The 17,677-nt window shown below is 41.5% G+C and overlaps 1 protein-coding gene across 5 annotated transcripts in view; it reads right to left on the bottom strand.

Moving 5' to 3' along the window:
- Window positions 1-17,677, bottom strand: part of Soxn (SRY-box transcription factor soxNeuro) — a 120,653-nt gene that overhangs the window by 49,292 nt on the left and 53,684 nt on the right. The window lies entirely within an intron of this gene.

The raw sequence follows: 17,677 nt of genomic DNA, 5'->3' as shown, positions 1-17,677 counted from the left end.
TCGCAGTTAAGAAACGATTTCTTCGTACAACACAATTTGGGGATTTTCTTTCAGGTATAATTACGCTTTAAAGGATGCAGAAAAGGAAGGGACGCTTACTTTATCTGTTTTTTCTTTGTAAAATATATAGTTGCGCCGTTTAATCTTCTGTTCCTTCCTTTCTATCTATTAACAAATATCCTAAGGCATCTGAATAGAATCGGTTATCGTTTCCGGAAACCGACCGGCGGTCTTCCTTCTCAGCGGGCGGAGAAAAGATACGAGAAAAAGCGCAGAAAGGCTCGTTCCGCGTAAGTTCTGTAATTACCGTTGCTACACGAGTCGGGCACCGTGAGCGTAAACGTTTCACGGCATCATTTTCTACGAAGCTCGCGGCGTTGACGTGGGTGGAGGTGACCGTAGGGCGGCGGGACGGGGGGTCTTCTCTCCTGCGGTCCCCGCGGAACGTGGAGTTTAAAAAAATCCCATACGATTTTAACGCCCCACGCAAGAAGTCGTTCCTCGTGCACGGCTCGGTGATAAACACGCCAGGTTACGATTTCTCGGAGCTCGACGCGCCGTGTGCGAGCGGTTATTAGTGGTGGTGCCTGGCGTTTTGTACCGTCTATTTTGCAAGTGGCGTAAGTCCAACTTGCCAACAATTTCGCAAATGAATTTAAATTGGATGCGAATTTACATCGCGATTAGCGGAATCCGATCGGGAGGGCGGTGAATCGAATCGAAAAGCTTAAATTCCGGAGAGAATGATCAGTTTCGTTAATTAATGGAAGTAATGACTTTAGGGATAGAAAGGGTAATGGAGTAATTCAAATATATTTTTTATGTATCAAACGAAATGTCTATAGCTGGGAATGATTCATAAAAGAAGTTTCCATCCAAGAAACAGACCTCATTTTGCGTAGGTCTGCCAAACATGTGAGACACATGTGGTTTTTACAAGAAGGACTTAACGACTTAACATTTTTTTTAAAACCTCATCGTTACTTTCTATCTCAAAATCCTTTTCTTTTTAATCCGCATCGGAGTCAACTGAGCACGTTTGCGATACCTTGATTGACAGATTCACTCCGTCTTTGCGTCGTCCCGACGTGCGTGGCGACGCTCGTATTACAATGGCGAGACGTGTCGGTTACCCAGCTAAATGTTAATAGTGGCACGAGCATCGTTTTCCAGAAAGTCATTGAGTTTTTAAGGGCTCAAATTTCCATAGACAACTTTGATATATATGCGAAACAAAGTGGCGAAACGAAGAAAGGCAAACTTGACCAGGCAAATCTCTTATTTGTGCGACAAAATGGAGGTGATGATCACTTTAGAATTTTCATGGAATTAGAATCTTTGTTGTAGACAAATGTATTGTTGGACTGAAAAAATTCATTGTTAAGACGTCGACTAATTTTCAAATGAAATGTTTTTCGCAAATTAAACTTCGAAATAGCCTTTACTTTGAAAGAATTTTATTTTAATTTTGCAGTCTCAAGATCTTCACGTTATCTTAGCCAAGAATCATTTCACTAAATATAAATACAAAGTTGCAATAATTAATGTGCAACTTTACTCTCTGACTTTTTACAAGCTCATTTTTTTCCAAGGCACCCGAGATTGAAAACACAAGACGCGCAGAATCGAGAGTAATTAATCCAATATCCCGAAATATACGTATCTATATCTGGCGCATAAAAAGCGCTCGATTACACTGTCGTGCAAAATCGATGTCTCTCTGGCGTGGAAAAAAAAGACCCGCATATAATTCTATGGTTCTGGCCAATGTGCGCCACCACAGGAATGCACACCATGGCGAATCCCACGGTGCGTGTATATCATTTTTACAGCTCGATGCTATCGAAGTTACGACCGCGCGAGGATCGAAAACGTCGAACGCGAAGGGTTTGATAACGTACGCCAGTAACTTGTCCTCGTGTCGTTCTTTCGCGAAATTTGTGCGTACGAAATTCGTGACGTCGACAGCGTGATACGTCGCGACGTAAACTTCCGTTTGACAGATTTTCGCTGATTTTTCAAGCCCTCGAGAGCTCTCGATATGCGGCAGGCATCATCATTAGTCATGTCAAAGTGGCCATATATATATTTCTATGAGAGTTTTTATTATTTTTGGCATTTCTATTTTTAGGAAAATGCGTTTTCACATTAAATATTACGTGGATATGTTTCTTATATAATGTAAATGATTCTGAATAAAAATTTCGAGGAAACCATGAGATAGTAGATTACTCTGCGAGAAATAGATTTTTTAAATATTATATTAATGATGTTAAAAATCTCCCGTCTGCGTTCAATCTTTAATAAAGATTTGCAAATTCTCGCAAATTTAGCATTAAATCCGACCAATTTCCATGCATCGAATTCACTTTGGTTTAATTACCAACTTTCTTGCTCGCACAAACAATAAGTTTTAAACAGATTTGCTCTGAAAAGATTAATGTGCTTACAGTCAACGCAACTTTCGCGCTTTCTCCGAATTAACACGGATATTAGGTAGGTAACTTTGGGTTCGTTAAAAACAGTTAAAGCACTCGTTGAATTTATGTCGCTTAGACAGAGCGTTGCATAGATGTCTTATCGGTAAATATCTCCTCGTCAATAGGCGACCGCGTTGCCTGCTTTTCAAACTTGCTGGACGAAGCCGAGAATGGTTCGCGTCGACAATTGTCCATCCTAATAAACGTATCGCAAGTCCGATTCGCCGCTGCATAATGCACCGCGCCAACTTGCATCGATCGGCATCCAATTTATCTCAAGTATGTGTATAAATGCGTACAAATACATTTTAACATTTATTTTAAAAGTAATTTTAAAGTCGCATTAATAAAAGTAATGAAAAATACATATCATTTTCTATTAACGTTGTTTATATTTTCCATGCCCTTTGTAATTTGAAATATTGGTAGAATTTTTCTACAGCGGTCCCTATACATGTTGAAAAATTTTACAAAATTTCTGTCAAAATGAGGCCGATTATCGAGTCCTCCCTCTCTAGAATTCGATGAGAGACAGCACCAACGTTAGCTGGTTGATTTCAATTGTGCAATTCCGTCATCAACGAAGATTCGCGAGCGACGAAATGAAATTGAGCTATCGAGATCTCGAAAAAAAAAAAGAGATGAAACGTATTCCAGCATATTCCGAGAGAAACGAAACTGCTCGCGCGGTGAAACCCGGCGAGCCATGGAAACGCGGGATCGTGGGAGAGAAGTTTGCGCAGCGTAAGCGTACATGCTCGGCCATTGGTCGGCGTGGATGACGCGAGAGAGAGAAAGAAAGAGAGAGATCGCAGAGGTGTAGGTGGGATAGAAGTTTATGTTATATGTGTGTGTATGTCCGTTATTCTCTCTCTATCTCTCCTTCCCTCCCTCTCCCCTTTCCGAGAGCGAGATACGAGAACGAGTTACTGGCTCTCGTTGTTACTGGCGCACGCGATCGGAATCGACAGGGACTCGTTATCGCGGCCGTTCGCGTTTTCCATTCGAAAATTTCGTTTTCCGCTCGAATACGATATCGACACCGGGTATCTGTCGGCCGGGGCAGCGTGCAGCTTTGCGGGGGCTCGTAGAAAGTGCCGAGGGAACCTAACCGTTTTGCTCCCGGGAACCAGGTCGAGCGGTCTCTTTTACGAGGCTATTTTTATCTAAACGCATCTACGTCCCTACTACCGGATTCGAAATGAAATCTGCGCGATAACGAAAGCGCTAATACCCGGATTGCCGTCGGATCAAACACTCGCTCGCACGAATTGCGTACGAGGGGCGATACGAACAAAAGCCTCGACGCTGAAATCGATTAGCCCTGCCTCTTGGCAAAAATAAATTTTTCACTGCGAAAAAAAACATGTTATACAAAATATATAAAATCACAAACGTAGAGTGAAAGAAATGAAAATAAATAACAAAAAGAGATTATACCGCGATACTTGGAAAATTGAAGAATTGAATTAGGCTTGAGTATAATTCGCCTAAAATATTCAATTAAGAGAAACAGTGACGGAAAGTTAAGTTTGCACATGTAAATGTAAAGCAGTAGGTATTATCGTGATGATATAATTGTACTCGAGTACAGCTCCAGACTGTGTAAAACGAAAGCATAGAGAAAAAGATGAAATGTTTCATTTGATACCCACTACTCGTCTTTAAAAAGATTTGTTTATATCGGTTCACTCAAAATACTTCCTTCTCTCATCAATCCTGTCTACTGTTTTTCAAACTTCTGACGGTCAATAAATATAGGTCGCCGGACAAAACGTCCATTTAAACTACAAGAATCGACCTCTCTCTAGTCCGTTAAATCAACAGATCTAACAATCCTTCTGCAGACCGTTATTCGCAACATAATGAGTCTACAATTATAAATTGTGGACTTGAAAAAAAAAATTGTTTTTTTGAATCACCTCAATTTTAACAAATTTTTGTTGAAAAGTTGTATTAAATCTATTTGCACATAAAATAAGTGCACAATTATATATCTTTTTTTAAATAGGATATTATATTTTAGAGAAGAAATTTAATTGACATAATAGTACTAAACAGAATAACAAGATACTTTCATTTATGAATATTCCCAGAGAGGGTTTAGTCTTTTCTAAATTCTACAATATTTTTACTTTTCAAAGAATTATGCGTGACTAATTGACGCATCAGCTTAAGGCCACGTCACGTTGCGAGAAACAAAGCTTGGAATTTTTAAAATTAAAAGAAAAAAGTAACATTTATAATTCTTAGAATGAGGATTTTAACAAGAGTCAGGAAAAGCAAATATTCAAAACATTATCGAATTCCTACAAGATAAAAATGCAAGAAAGTACTGAATCTGTAGGATTAGTATTAATGAAGTTGTAAATCAGTAGGCATAATTTGCAAGGCATTTTCTATATCACGTACCGACTAATCCCATGGAACGGACCGGAAATAGCGCGCGCGAAAAGGGCGGAAGACGCCAAAAGATAGAAAAGCGCCGGAAAAGAAAACAGATCTAAAAAAGGAAGAAGGGTAGTGGCGGCAAAACAAGCTGACAGTCGAGCAATTTTACCTGACTAAAATTTTTTTGCCCTCCCGCCGGCTTGAAATTCCGTCATAAACCAAACATCAGCCATTGGGATGGACACTTTTACGGCCAGCAACTTTGTCTAGCTGAGCGCCTATTCTCACAATACGGCTCCCGTGGAGAAAATGTTGAAATTTAGAGGTCAGTATAAAAAAAAACAGAAGAAAAGCAAATGTGCGTAAGGTCACGTTTTTGCAGAGTTGGTCGCGCGCCCCGAGAACTAAAAACATTATCATTAGTTCAGAGATGCAGTGTCGTTATCTTTCTTTTTGCTAAAAATTCGTATTCTGTAATTTCTTTCATCGTATTATTTAATTTCGAGAAGGAAAATCCGCTCCGCATGATTTCACTGGTTTTCAAACAAGTATACAGTAGTGCTTTTCAATAATTTAGTTGAATAAAAGGTACTTTTCAACAAGTATAATAAAGATTTTTTTTCTTCTAAAAAAACTGAAAATTCTTTACAAAAACTGGAGTTAATATATTCTAATAATATGAATGACCTATTAGCACTTTAAATATCTTCATATTGCGAATACCAATTTGTAATACATCTTAATTATGTTTTAATATCTAAATAAAAAAATTTGGGAAAGCTATTGTAAAATAGTTTGAACTGCACTTTGATATTATTTATTCAAAAGCTCTCTATAATTATGAAATAATATAAAAATATTATATATTACATTAATATCCAAATATGTGTAAAATATGTATAGATGAAATAGGTTGAGTTAATGATAAAATTAATTTTATTTGAACTAATATGACAGATATGTAAATTTTATTTAAAAATTTGCAAAAATTTTCTCTGCAAGTCTCAGTTATTTTGCTTGTATTTAAAAAGTGTATAAATAATAAAATAAAAGCAGTAACAAACGTCTGCTATCAGATGTTACTTTTCATGTTATTTTATACATTGAGAGATTATTAAACAATAAATTACGAAAATAATAATTAAATAAAAAATTAATTCATTTTGAATATATATATGTGTGTGTATGTGTGTTTGTTTTATATTTGAATACATTGTAAAGTGCATTGTTTGTTGATGGTTCCAGTCATAATTTTTTACTGATTGTCAATTCTTGGAAAAGAACATGAATATCCAAACAGCTTTCCGTGTATTATTAGCATTTTTCCCAGTGTGTTTCCTTAGCCTCAGAGAGAGAGCTTTAATTTTTGACAAGCATTAAGACAGCGACGGAGGACTGATAGGTACCGCCGACAGTCGAAACGAGCGTACGCAAGGGATCAGGATCAGTCAGAGGGATTCGAGCGGCTGCAGATCCCCCCCGTAGCGAAGAACGGCAGACTTCAAAGGTCTTGGAGACTTCATCATCGATACGGTCCTGATCACTGCCAACAGATTAGACATCATGCCTCTCCATCCTTCTAAAGCACGTCCATCCCTTCTTTTACCCTCTGCCTTCCCCTCTTTATCCTCCTCCACAATTTCTTCGATCCTCCGCGTAAGGATATAGGCTCATCGATTCGCATTCTCATCGTTTTTAAGATTCTTAGGTAAAGTATCTTGCAAAATTCTCCAGTAAGACACAGGAGATAAGATTCGTATCCTTTAGTTTCATTCTTCTTTTTCTGCGATATATTCTTTTAAATCTTTAACAATTGGCTAATTAAAACCATGATTGCACAATATCGAAATTAATTGAAGAAAAATGGATATTGGATTCAATATATCCACGAGATATTTTTCTATTCGCGTCTAAAGTGTTTAATTTAATTTCAGCAACTACTCACGCAAAACGACGGCATACTTTCTAGTTTGACTTCTGGCATGTGCGCATTATGCATATATGCGTTACAGCATGGAATGCCAGGTTAAAAGTAACAGAAGAAAGACGGAACGTCGCTCTCTCGGTTTAAACGCGGGCCTACTATGGATAAAATTTATTGCACGGCACATTTCGCTAGAGAAGATTTCCGGGAAACACGATTGCCCGGCGAACCGCAGCTCTCGCATACGGAAATAAGTAGAAACCGAGCAAACACGAACGACGCAGAAGAGGAAGAAGAGAAGTTTCATCATACGGGAGTCTTTCGCGGAAGTTGGCGAAAGAAGATGGGGAAAGTTTTCATTTGCGGGCTGCCTCTGAGGTCGGGGCCAATGGCGGCCTTAAATCGTTCGCAATTGAGAGGCGTCGGTTCTTACCTCTCTTCGCGAGGAGTCGGCCGGAAGTCGGCCAGCTGAAGAACAACCTGTTGACACGACGTGGTGTTGTATTCGAGAGAGGACGTGGAATTATTCCAAATTTTATCCGAACGATTTTTCAAACATCTACAAACATCTCGTCACCGTTAACGAATCTTCGAGTCAACTTCTCGAGCTGTTTGCAGAGCATTCGAGAGTCTCTCTGTCTTTAAATTTAATCCAAGTTCGCTTTTTGGAACTTGTGCTATTTGTAATACTGATATCATAATTATGATACGGTTGATGATGCTACGTAATTATGCCAGGATAGATATGCTCTACGACCCTCATTATTATTCTTATATAAGAGTCTCTCGCATTGGGAGGGCCATATTTCTCTCAACACGTTGCGGATGATTAAGATTGATGGCTGACTAAACTCGCCAGGTGTGTGCTAGTTGAGATGTGATTCATCCTAAAAAGTATAACGTAATATTTTAAGGAAAAAAGAAGAGGCAACAATCGCGCTCGAGACGATGCAGCCAGCATTCTGCAAATAATTATAAAAAGCCACAAACATCCATAAATAGAAATGAGCATGAAATATGTTTATCCTTATAATTCCTGCTACATTAATCTTTTTATATTTTTTGCCATCGAAAATAATTCAGATTCGTTATTGTTGAGACAAAATTATAAAAAATCTATCACATTTACTTGTGTTTCACATGTATGTAAACATGAAATTCTTTTCGAGAAAAATATACTTCATTTATAATGAATAAAGACGCGATATTTAGTGCTTAATACAACATGATGTCTAATATCTTTGTTAAATACATGATAAAATGCATGAATTTATAAAAAAATCTCAAACATTTCAATCTGCTTTAGATCTTTTTTAATAGAAAACAATTCCAATATAAAATTTACATGAACGATAAGTAGCAAGTAAAATTGGAACTAATTTAGATTTATTTCATGTATTTTAAATAATAAATATCAGGCATTTTTAATATTGTACGCACTAAGTATCGCGTCTCTCCTTTATTTCATTATATTAATGCACATCACTTGAACCTCTTATTCACTTAGTTTTTATATTTTATCCAAAACAACTTTCAGACGCAATTATGTCAAATTTTACGCAGATTGACGTCGAGCATGAGATTTTTTGGCCAGGTTTTTTCAGAAACATTATCGTATATATGTTGTAGCGATCGTTCTTGATCACGTTCGCAGATTAAGATTGTTAAGGATTAGGATTTCATCGAAATTTTATTGCCTGTTATGTCGCGCCTAATTAATTTCGAAGTCAATTTCATCAATAGGCCTGAAAAGTTGCCAAACAAGTGCCTCTATCCTTGAGGTAAACAGAATATAATAGTGTTTTTAACCATTCTTGACGTCAGATGTTCACAACGTTGACTAGATTGAAAACAAAAGTCTTTTACTTGATCAGCCTAAAAGACTGGGTCGGTCACACGTATCGCATGAGACTAATCACAAAAGTGATAACAAATTTTTAAAACAGCGTTGAACATCCTTCGATACATCTCGCGATAAATGCTATCTTCAGTAAACTATTTATCATTTGAACTATTTATCAATGATGGACCTGACGACTTTTCTCCTTGTTGAAACAATGATGTAGGGGATCGAGATACAATCTCGATGAATCATGGGTGTGCATCGACGATTTTCCAGTGCGGCCCTTTCGAATCGTTTTTAAGATTTTTCATTTTACTTTTTTTTTCTTTTTTTTTTTGAGAGGAAGAACCGTGATCAACACACACGTACATCCTAGATCTCGAGCATACTGAATCTGCGGGGTTCATATGGGAATCGCACGAGAGATGTTCGCGTATTCATAACCGCGATTGGTCGGGTACTCGAGACCAGCGGAACCAGCGATATTTCGATGTATGCGCGTGCATGGAATTTTCTTATCTCCCCCGATCGCGCAAAGATATTATCGTTCCTCCGCATTCGCGGGAGTGGAATAAATAAGACGGTTGAATACGTGATTTGATACGGGGTGCGACAAAGGTCTGGAAAAAGTATATTAAAAGAGTGAAATTTTATCGACATAATTTATCGCGATACTTCTCAATACTTTGAACAATCAATCATTGATATTATTCCTGGAATGATTGTTTTAATCCCGTGACTCGCGCACCGAGATACCGAAATGAGTCACGATCGAGCCGATCGACGAGCCTATTCCCGCCCGACGCATAATTAATCACTCGATCCGAAAGAGATCGCGATTATAACAACAAGTAGAACAGACACCCCGCGCGTAGAAACTGTCGAAGATGCCGGGGGAATAAAACGGCGCGACGAGAGAGATAAATATCTCGCAATTAGCGAAGCATGACTGAGTGACGAGTGACAGTGCGCGAGAGATCGAAGCGATCGATTTTCAAGCGTCATTAAGGCTGGTCCACGCTCTGTGAATGGGTGAGAGGGTGCGCGCGGGGAGGAAAATCGGAATCGCGATCTCCGGCGGCGCGTCCAGCCTGGAAACTGATAAATTGCGACTTCCGCCCGCGTTTCGATCGTGTACCACGTAATTTCCTGCAGAGGAGCCGCCCTGATAGACGAGAGGAGAGCGAGGAGACGGAGGGGGAGGGAGACGGCGGAGGACGGAACGATGGGACGGGAGCCAACGGCGATCGGAAATTGGCCCGATGACATTGATTAAAGCGTTTAGCGGGCGGCAACAATGTCGTAATTATTAATTGGTGACGACGCCACACCAAGAGATTCTCGATCGCGATAGATGACACTGAAATACGTTTTTGCTTAGGAAATTGAAGTCTGTTTAAATAGATGTGCGATATAACGCGAGACATGAATCTGATTCATAAATGGGTACGATGTATGTCATTACAAGATACTTTGACGGCGTCTGCTTTAGCCGCGTGAAAGTTAGCCCCCCAATATTAGAAATAATTGATTTTTTTTCATGATTCGATTGCACATTGTTTGCACAGAAATGCACTTTTTTTATTTTCGTTTGCACACTCCTAGTAAAAAAGTTATTCAAAAAAAACTTTTGGGGATCAACTTCACATTAGCCTCCCAATATTTTCAAAAATGGTTTTGAATCAATATAATAAGTGCATTTCTGTGCAGTGTGCAATCGAATCATGAAAAAAAATCAATTATTTCTAATATTGGGGGGGCTAACTTCACGCGGCTGTCTGCTTTTGATAATTAGCGATTTAAATTCATCACATGTTGAAATATTCGTGCATATGAATAATAACAATTTAACCTGAGCGCGTCAGAGTAGCATGTTATCAATGATTATTGATAATTATCTTTAAGGTATCGCATAAATGATTCACTTGTAATTTTGCAGAACATCCTATCTCATGATATATATGATGTAATATTCGATAAGAATCTCTGACGAATATCTCTCGCCCGGTGGCATTATTCGAAGACAATTTAACGGTATTATCCGCGTTTTTCATTACATATTGAGCGTTCCTACGTAAAAAATCGCGAGTCTAACAACATAATCCCGATCAAATTGCATCCCGAGTCTCATCTTCGCTATTCGTTGTCGTGCAAGTTTCCTCCTCTTGTCCGGCACCGATGATACGCGAGGGATCGATCCGACGGAATGCCGTTGCAGAAATAATATCGACCGACCGACCAAGAAGAAAAAGAGACGAGAGAGAGAGACGGGACGATGCGTGCACACACGATAGAGAAAGAGGGGCGACGCGGCAGCGAGAGAAAAAAAATTCTCTCGCAGAAGAAAAAAAAGGAGCGAGAGAAAGAGAGAAAGAGAGAAACGAACGAAGAAGAAGCCGTCGAGTCATCGGGCAAACGAGCCGATATTTTCGCACCTCGCTCGACCGGACGGACGCTCGGGTAAGGAGAGGAAGGCGGACGACGGGGGAGGGGGAGGCTGCAATGAATTTCGCGCTACCTGAAGACGAAGTGACGGAGGAACGTGGTGGCGCGCGAGAGAGAAGCGCGATGCACAGTGGTAAAAAATAAAAGGACCACGACGACTACCGGAGAGAACTGTTGACGAGAAAGAGGAAAGATAAGGTGGAGGAGGAGGGGAGGAAAGGGAGAATACGGACGGGGATGGCGAGCGAAGGATAGCGAGAACGAGGAGACGAAGGAGCCACGTCGTTCGTGGCGATGGAAACCGGGCCCGATTTATTGGCGAGTTTAAAAGAACTCGGACCCTCGACATAACTCAGCGTTCGCCTGATGTTGACTGAGTGGCCGAGTCGCTCGCGCGAGGCCGTAGGCGCGGATAGGAGGCGCAGCCGTACCTGGCCTGTCAGCTTCGGTTATCGTCAGGCACCTCGTCTGCCAATCAAAGAGCATTCACCGGTACTAAGTGGCTCGGCTTAATTAAGCGCGAGAACGAGAGACCGCCGTCGCTGTCGGTGGAGACGCGCGAGAGAGCGAGACCGCCGCGAGCCGCCGACCGGACCGTTCCGTTTCATTCCGTTCCATCCTTGGATCGTTGCGTCGTGAAAAATATGTTTCCTCATGGGAACCTGAGAACCATTTCTCGGAAAATCAAGGATGACACGGTTCGCCTTGAGCCTTTTTGGACCGATGTCGGTGGAAAGTTCCTCGAAAATCTTGCGCCAAGGATCAACTGCGGATTTGGGTCGGCAAATATTTTTAAGGACTCGTCGCGCACATGTTAGACATCGGGGAGATTATTTGAAACGATTAATAAATTCATGTAAATTCTTGTTTACTCAATATTCGCTACGGTGTATGTTTAATTTATGACGCATAGAGAAACGCAAAATATACAGCCAGAGAAATTCTTTTTACATTAACATCCTTAACAATCGAATTATAAAGTCATCTAAAAAATATTGCACGAAATTTTTAATACAAATTTTAACAGAGCGTTAAAAAGACACGTGCAGAAAATCGATGTAAAAAAAATAAATTTTCACTTCAAAAAGACTAGGCTAGAAATCATCGAGGAGAATAAATCGGTATGATTCGCGTTTCTCGCGTGTACCGAGAGAATAACTGCCGCCTAATCCGGCGTGTCATTCGATCGTGCGGCGCAATAAAGTCGAATGACGAGCCAATAAAATATTTATGGAATCGTATGCAAGCACGGGCGGGTGCGCGGGATCGTGCGCCTGTGTTTCCCTCCTCCCCCCTAGTGGTTACACGATGTTTACCCCTCGACAATTCTCCCTTCCCCCTTGCACCCCTCCTCGAGGACCGCGCGCTCCGATAAATATACGTTATTGTGACGTAGGAACGTAGCGTAGAGACTTGTCGAGATCCCCCAACGCCATCGCCCTCCCTCCTCTCCCTTTCTCTTCGTTCATTTAAAGAACATCGCCTCTCGATCATTCCGGATCATTTTTTGCGCATTGTTTTGCCAAACGAGGCCTCTGGGACCGGAGAAACGTGGGTGAAAATCGATTTACACCGCTCATTATCTAATGCACTGTTTTTAATATTTTATCGCGCTCGTTTGAATGCTCACGCTCTCTGTCTAAGCTTTAAGTTCTCGACGTAAAGTTTATACAAATCGATAAAAAAGATTCTATTACGTCGTTTCAGCGAGACGTCAACCGGTGTTATTCTACGCGCTAGGGCGAACGGATTAGATACGTTTCTATGGAAAAAGTTGGTCGACACACGTCGGGAGATGACGCCCCTTTTATTTACGCACACATGATACCGCCCGATCACCTCGGCAAAGCCATCGTTGCACATTCAAGAGCGAATCTTATAATCGAACGGAGCTTTCGATCGACGTATGTCGCACGAGCGCCGAAACGATCCCTTGGATCCTCCGACGTGCCATCCGCGATTACGAGTAACCCTCGTACACAACAACGCAGCTGGAGCTTGAAATCCCTCCTTTTTGCACAGCTGCCCTTACAACTCCTGCGCAGGAACGCGAAACAACCCCACCGAGACGAATGTGGATCCGCAGTTAGTTCTCTCTCTCTTCTTCTCTCTCGACATAATATTATTGTGTTGAACGACGTAATCCTTTCTCGATCACGCTTTTGCGTCCGTCATGGACCTAACATGCACCTCTTCGGGAAGCGCATTAAAATCTCATTGCACGTTGAGTACAGGGGTCCTCGTACGACTGCACCCTTTCGCGACGTAAACGGCGAAGACGTCAATAAGGGTCAAAATATCGCGCCAATAGCTTCCAAAAAGTAAATATTTTCGATTTAATTATCTAATCGCAAAGATTTTAGTTATTTGTGTCTCTCTCTACTTTTGTGTACGATCGTTTCATCAAAGGAAAAAGATCCCGCACCGGCAACGGAGAGGTATCACTGATGGAGGGATCGATAAGAAGACGAGGTGATGTCCAGGTATCCATTAGAGACCTAACGCGTCTATTAAAATGTTAAAAGAGATACTTCAGCGCAACATCTGGATCTAACCTTCCTGCTTCTCGACAAAGTTATTCTATTGTACATCTAACTTATTTTTATGATGACAGATCCAATGAAAGATTTTACATCTTCCTCTCTCTCCCAGATTTTGTATATTATGTTGATCGCGGAAAAAGCAGTTGTCGCGTGTCAAATTAGATAACAAAGTTGATCCTTTCTTAGTCTGACAATGAGCCGATTTCCATTATTTTCGGTCTCCTTTCCCGATTAATTCTTATGTAGTTTCAGAGAATGTTAAAATTGGTCAGCTTCGCTATAATGTGCGGAGAGAGAGAAAGGTAAATTTTTTTTTCAGCAACAATTCTCCATGCGCCGTGGGCTATGTTTAAATGAGCACAAATGACCATAATAAGGTTGCCATCGAGATTCCGTTCAGAATTCAGAGCGAGCATTCGTAAACGCGCGTGCATCCCGAAGACGAACGTTCTCGGAAGGATAAGCTCTAATGTATGCAAATCCCTGGTGCGGTTAAAATGCAAGAAAGTAGCCGAAACACACGGAATTCGCGGAATCGATTCGTAACTTGGTGACCATGGACAGGATGCATCGTTAATAGCTGCGGTCCTTTAAAAAGAGTGTCTACGAGATCGTGATCAACAACAAGAATGCCTCCTAAAACGGATATTTTTTATTTTTAGACATTTTTTAGATTATCATTCATTTCCACGTTTCATCAATTCCGCAATATATAATTGGACTTTTTCTTTAAAAAAATATTATAAACACAGATTATTAAAAGCTAGAGGGATATACATTAGATTTTTAATTTTTTCCAAAAAAAAATAAACCATAAAAATCTCGATAAACTTTAAATCCTCATTCTACTAGAATGTGTGCGAAATACAATGCAATATGTATCGTAAACTTAACGTCTGGCGGAAGAAAGTCTCGGCTTCCTTTGTTCAGGAGAGAGAGAGAGAAAATGAAAAACGGAAAAGAAACGGAGGCGGAACTAGCGGTTGCGTGTTTGTTTTGCTTATCTGAGACAAATTTGCTGTCTTGTAAACGACACCGAGGGTCGCCTTTGACAAACTGGGGAGTGCTCGTGGGAGATCGGGACGAGAGAGGGTATGTAACGACACACACATAGACAGCTTTTAGACGTGTACGAAAGATCTCTCCGTGGCGTCCGGCAGCGTTTCGAAAGGCCAAAAATCTCTTTTTTTCTTCGACCATCCCGACTATCCTTCTCTTTCTTTCTCTCTGTCTATCCTTCGCGCGCATCTTTTTTCTTCTTTCCTCGGACCCTCGTAAAACTTGGACGACTTTTCGCGGCGTTGACTTTTTCGTGAACGCCGGGTAAAGCACCGTCGTCTAGCACTTTTCGTCTACAGGAAACTCCGGATGGTTATTTATTTCGATCGCCATGGAACGTCCGAACGTCCTTAACGTGGCGTTCTATTCACGGGAGAATTTACTGCCGATGATCACTTCCGCATAGCGAGACATATACGTGCGTCGTCCTTACGCGAAGGATGATAATAATTTACATTCCGAATATTCGGGCGTGTAGCTGCGATAAAATAACGATAGAGCACGTTTCGAAAATTTGAGAAACGGATTCATGTTTCGTTAATTACGATGTTAAATAATTCGCGATAAGGTAAATATCACATCACGGAAAGATACAGAGTAATTGTAAATAATAATGGATAATTCGTAATAATAATAAATAAACGAGCAACAATTTTGTTGGAAAATCGCATATGATATACATCGCTGACATTGTGCGCGCGATAGGAGAATGATACGAATTAATTAGCGGACTTTAACGCTCCGATGCTTTCCCTAACAAAGGGAAGACGCAGCTAATGCAAGACGTTAACCAGATTTATGGCGCCGCCCGATACCATAAATCTACGGGAATGGTCGGTGAACCGTATCGCCAAATCGCGCTCTCCGCCGACAGGAAGAATCCAATCGGGCATTATTCCTCGGTCAAGTAGGGCGCGGGGGAACGGCGTAATTAATTATTAATTAGGATTACCGTCTCCGCAGCCCCGGGGGCGATCTCTCGACGACGACGCGTAACGACTTCCTTCGTGCCTTCGCCCCTAAAATAAACGGCCGATCCCGCGCGGAGAGACCGCTAAGTAACTTCATGAATTTTCCGGCTGCGGCCCCGGCGACTGCTCGCTCTCCTTCCTTCCCCCTTGTACGGGGGTGTAGCTTCTAATCATCCCCATCTCCTGGCCACACCCTCGCCCTCGATGACCACGACGAAGGCTATCACTCCGCGAAGAGAAAGACTTCCGTTCCGTCTTCCTCTCGATCCTATGACGCAGGTTTTCTCCAACCCCTCATTTTTCCCTTCTTCCTTTTTTTTACAGCAGACCGTGTTTCCTCGCTCGTTTTATGGGCCACGATTTTTTCTCCGCTTTCGCCACTAATGCGACACTAAATCGACCTTGGGCCGTCGAGGGTCGTCGTAGTGAAAGGCGTTAACGGCTGGTCTTAACGAATCCTCGGATGCTCTCTCCGACGACTGTACGAGACCTGCGTGCGGCACGCGAGCATTCTACGATTTGAGAATTTATTCTCTAGGCATTGTCATTATTTCTCCTTTCCTTCAGCGAATCCGCCGGTGTCGTGAACCAATTCGAAGTACATTTAATCGGCTCGCTCGACTGGAACACACTTGACGACGGACGGACACGCGAGTCGAGTAAAACTTGTCAAATAGGATTATACTTATATTTAAATTGATTTTAAGATTCATGTGGCATTAAATCGTTAACGGTTCTTGTAGCAAAATCATTTTGCATACATTGTTAATCAATCAAAGATTAAAGCAATCTCACAAATAACGTAGGTGCGTACTTTCACAAAAGTATATATATAAATTATAAATGAAACATTTTTTAAAAAATTCCTAACCGCGAGTAAACAGCTTGAATGATTTATCGCGGGAATCAATGATGGCTGACAAGATGCGCGACGCTTGAATTAATTGCCGGAGATTGTCCCGTGTGTGCGTATATATATATGTATGTATATACGTCACGAAAATACATTCATCTTACGCGGACGCACGTCGCATGCTCGAATCGTGACGAAGAAATCGACGGCGGGAAACGGAGGGTGCGAAAAGGGGAAAGCCGGAAGTAAATCATGCAACCCCCGTGACGACGTCGGTGCGATGACAAACGAGCGCCGTCGACGTCACCGCGCAAGAAGTGGAAGCGACATCTGATAACGACCTTAATCGCATTAAGGCATGTCCCTCTCCTCTCCCTCCTCCCTCCCTCTCCTCTATCGTATAATCCTCCGCCGGTCGTGATCGCGTCCCTAATGTCCCGAGAAAAACCACCACAATTGCAGATAAATCGCTCCCGAGATCAAAAGTACCGAATACGCCAAGAAAAAAGAACGAGTAGATATCGATGTCTCTTTGTTGATGGCTTCTCTGTTTTGCGCGAGGATGATTCATTGCGTTCCACCCCGTGATAATTTCGTCATTATCCTCCAAATTCGACGAGTGTTATCTCAAACGTCAAAAATGACGTCACAAGGTGTGCACATAAATGTTAAATGTCGAATCGAGTTAACTTACGCCATCTTGAGCGCAAATATAAAGTGCCACCACATCTCCCACAAAGGCGTTCGTTAATCTCGAGGGTCGCGCTTTGCCAAGCGCGTTCTTCAAAGAAAATAAATTCGAAATCCGAAAGGGTTAAGGGTATATAACTCTTTTCGCAGCGTCTCGCGCACGACGCGTACGTCGCGGTCGAATTGCGGAAGCGCGATTCGGGGTGAGCCTTGTAGGGTCCGTCATAAATTAACGCGAGAAGGCGAGAGAATGGCGTCACGGGTGGGTGAGACGAGAAAAAAAATAGGAGCAAAAAGGAGACAGAAAAAGCGTGGTTCTTCGCGATCCTGTACAGGTACGGCGACAGCACGCGACGACAATATGCCGCAACGAAACCATCCTAAAACGAGGGAGAGAAAGAGAGAGGAAGGGGGGCCTCTCTCCTGCCCCGGCGACAATGCGACATTTCATTATTAACCCTCCCGTTGCGCCGCCGTT

This window comes from Camponotus vicinus, unplaced genomic scaffold, assembly GCF_025532165.1.
Source record: "Camponotus vicinus isolate PSW18456_S1 unplaced genomic scaffold, iyCamVici1.0 SCAF_12, whole genome shotgun sequence".
Classification (NCBI taxonomy): Eukaryota; Metazoa; Arthropoda; class Insecta; order Hymenoptera; family Formicidae; genus Camponotus; species Camponotus vicinus.
Note: the sequence above shows the minus strand (reverse complement) of the source record. Positions and strands in the feature narration are given on the sequence as shown.